Source organism: Eulemur rufifrons, chromosome 18 (assembly GCF_041146395.1).
Source record: "Eulemur rufifrons isolate Redbay chromosome 18, OSU_ERuf_1, whole genome shotgun sequence".
Lineage (NCBI taxonomy): Eukaryota > Metazoa > Chordata > Mammalia > Primates > Lemuridae > Eulemur > Eulemur rufifrons.
In genome coordinates, this window is record NC_091000.1 from 45,974,235 (window position 1) to 45,978,032 (window position 3,798).

At 33.5% G+C, this 3,798-nt stretch overlaps 1 pseudogene; it reads left to right on the forward strand.

The window, feature by feature from the left end:
* Positions 1–1,642: 1,642 nt before the first annotated feature.
* LOC138398790 (serine/threonine/tyrosine-interacting protein pseudogene) lies at positions 1,643–2,203 on the forward strand (annotated as a pseudogene).
* Positions 2,204–3,798: the final 1,595 nt, after the last annotated feature.

Below are 3,798 nucleotides of genomic sequence, written 5' to 3' on the forward strand. Positions count from 1 at the left end.
GAAAGTCACATGGAATCAATTTATTTAAAAAACATGTAAACACTGGTAATTTTCAATTTTTAGACTAGAGATTTCATAGCCTTTTCTTGAAAGTTATTTTCATTGAGTGTATAACTCTTGAGTTTAATTCAAAAGCAAATTCAGAAAACCTGGGCCTTTGGGACCCTGTTCCTCTCTACTCTAGTGGTGAAGTAAATATTGAAATAGGAAAGGAGTGTCTACAGAGAAAAAACAAATGTAAATCCATTAAACAATCGAATCAACAATTGATTAGGCTTATTCATACTGACATTTTCTAGATCTTGTATACCAAATATTATGCAAAATTCTATTTGCATGACTATACAAGGAAAGAACTGAGTCCTCAATGAGAGTACCTCCCTTGTTGGCTTTACATTTTGATCACTAAATAGTACATTTATATTTATTCATGTGTTTAATCTTTCCTTAGAGGGTAGGTATGAAGTTAAATATCAACTAAAAAGTAAGAGGTAACAAAAAAATTTTCCATTTATCCCATTTTATGGTTTTAACAAAATATGGTTAAGAAAGACATTTTTATAGTAGCAATATTACAATTGAATCTAGAAAAGAGTTACCAAGTGAATTTTCTACAATAAAAGAAATTATGCCTTTATGGAATAATGTATACTTACAAAGATATAAAATAAGCTTAATTAACAAATTCTAGTCAAATTTGCTACTTATTTTTCTGGTTAAATGGATTTGCTGTTAGTGTCAAAAGTTTTTTTAAAAAATTAAGCCATTTTGGATGAAAATATTTCTAAAATGTCTTATGCATATATTTCTATAATTTCTTATGAATGCAGAGAATATATTTGTCCTTGTCTGGAGATTTTGGAGACCCTGATGAGGAAACTTCTTATATGGTTTTACTAGAGTCTGGGTCTCAGGGCTCATGGCTTCTTTGCACTTTTCACCTGTCTAGTAAACAGCTCTAGCCTACCATTGCTTTTCAGCTTATGCATTTGTTGATTATAGGGATGTTTTTTCTCCTCAGCTTCCTCAGGGCTTATGTTTCATCTAATATACATGACTAAAGCTCTCCTGCATCCTTCATAATTTGTGGTTTGAGGTTCTATTTAAATCATGTACCAAAGAAACGTGAATCATCTCTGAGTGAGGGACAAACTGGATGTGTCATGATCGAAGTACAGTACATTGGCTTTTGCTACAAGAACTTTGGAGCATCTTTTATGGTTGGATGAAGGTCTAATTTTATCTATTCAATAGTCCCTGCCTATATGCTAGATAGTTGAGCTATTACTGTAGTTTTAAAAAAATGTTTTTCACAATTTATCTATACACGGAAGGAAGGGTACAGGAACTCTGAGGAGGAGAGGGCAGTGGCATAGGCGGCCAGGTATAAGACTCCCAACCCTCCACTTCCCTACTGTCTCCTTCGCCGCCCCTGGGGTCTCCGGGACCCTCCCATCTACATGTGAGTTGTAAGCACGCCGCCCGCTGTCACTCCCCTCCTCCAACCGGCCCTGCTTCCTTTCGCTGCCATTGCCAGCCTGAGTGTCCAGGGTCAGGCCAGCCAGATAACACCCTTCCACCCTCCCACCCCACCCACCAGCGAGCGGGCCGGGACCACGGAGAACGTGAAGCTGGAGGAGAGATGTAGGAAATTTTACCTGGATTGCTCTTAGGCCCATATTCTTCTGCTACGAAAAGCAAGCTACCTATACTACAGAAACATGGACTAACCCATATAACATGCATACGACAAAATATTGAAGCAAACTTTGTTAAACCAAACTTTCAACAATTATTTAGATATTTAGTCTTGGAATTTCAGATAATCCAGTTGAAAATATAATACTTTTTTCTCCTATAACTAAAGAATTTATTGATGAGAGCTTACAAACTGGAGGAAAAGCTCTTGTGCATGGAAATGCAGGGATCTCCAGAAGTGCTGCATACATTTATGGAAACATTTCGAGTGAAGTACAGAGATGCATTTGCTTATGCTCAAGAAAAAAGATTTTGTATTAATCCTAATGTTGGATTTGTCCATCAAATTCAGGAATATGAAGCCATCTACCTAGCAAAATTAACAATACAGATGATGTCACCACTCCAGATAGAAAGGTCATTATCTGTTCATTCTGGAACCACAGGCAGTTTGAAAAGAACAACTGAAGAAGATGATGATTTTGAAAACATGCAAAAGTGGTGACTGCAAGAATGCCTGACTGAAGAGCAAAATTATGGATTGTGAATTTCTATTTGGAAAGGAGAAAATATTGGAGACAATAATAATGTAAAATGGTAAAAACGCAAATAGTTTCTTTTCAGTTATAGGTTGCTTCCAGACATGTTTCTCTGCAACTTGTTGAGCAACATTTTAAGATGTTGGACTTCTGCAAGAAATGCAAGAGATGGCACTGATGGTTTTACTCCTTTTTAAAAAAAAAAACAAAAAAAAAACGCTTTACAAGTTTTATTGTAAACCAAGAATTTTGGACTTGCAAAGAGGTATTATTGCAATAATGCACTTTTCATACTTGAAATTTATTTGTATAATATAAAGTTATTAATTTAGACAAAATGCAAGTTGGGGGGATTTGTTTTAAAACGTTTGGGTAATTTATAACAAGAATTGCCTGAGGTTTGCTAAAAATTATTTTTTTGTTGCTCTATATATTACATTTAAAAATAATTTTACAGTTCAATTTTATGATGGAACCTCTTACAGAAACATTAATAAAGCACAGGAATCTTCCATATTTCTTTTTATAATAGTATAAGTAAATAGCGTAATTATCATTTTGTTTATTAAACTTCTTGATCCCTTAATGATTTTTAAATCATGACACTAACCAACTGTCTCTACTTAAAGATGGTCTAATTAATGCTTCCTTCCCTATTACCTTCCTAATTTGTTTATTCTATAGAGGAAAACCACAAAGTTATAATGATAAAAGAAACGTTTTGCTTTATAGTACCAAGTGCTTAAAAACAAGAATAGTGTTAGATTTTCAAGTGACTTCCTTTTTGCTTTTTTTTTTTTTGTGGTAAAAGCCAAATGTTGTATTTGTTCTTTTCAGAGTTACCCAACTCTTTTTTCTTTTGTCCAAAATTGTTCCAAATAGAACATAATAAACCAATGTAGCACTAATTTTTTTCTAAATGGAGCCTAAAAAAGAAAACTTCCTTGTGTCATTAAAAAAATAATAATAATCAAATCCTCATGACCTGTAAATTAGTATGTAGAATGGTGAAAAGATCTTAATATTTTTCTGTAATTTCTTTTTAAAGCATAAATTAGTTTAAACTGAAGGTATGAGGCTTGAAGAACCCTCAGTAAATTATTTGGAATATAGAACACATTTACTCCATTTTTTGTTGCTGTCCTAATGATTCTGTGAGATTGTTCCGGCTCAGACAGAAGCTTTTCTTTGAAGATGCATTTATTGGGGAAAGAGAGTTGTGGGAAACTATGTGTACTTTAAATTAGCATTTTAATCAGATCTTTACATTCAGTTAATCCAAACTTCCCCCTTAGTTTTCTTTAGTGACATCAATTTATGGATCTTTGGTTCTCCATACTTTTATTTATATGTATAAAAATTGTTCTAAGAAAAACATTTTTGTAATTTTAAGTACAATGTGAGGGAAGAGAAGAGTGTTTTTAACTTTTTATAGTTGATGACTTTAGGGTAGCACAAACAAAACTCCTTTGTATCTCACTTTTCTAGGTCCTGTCTTGAGGTACTTCACTGATGGGTATGATTTCTATACATTCCCTTGGTACCAAGAAGAACTATGCAA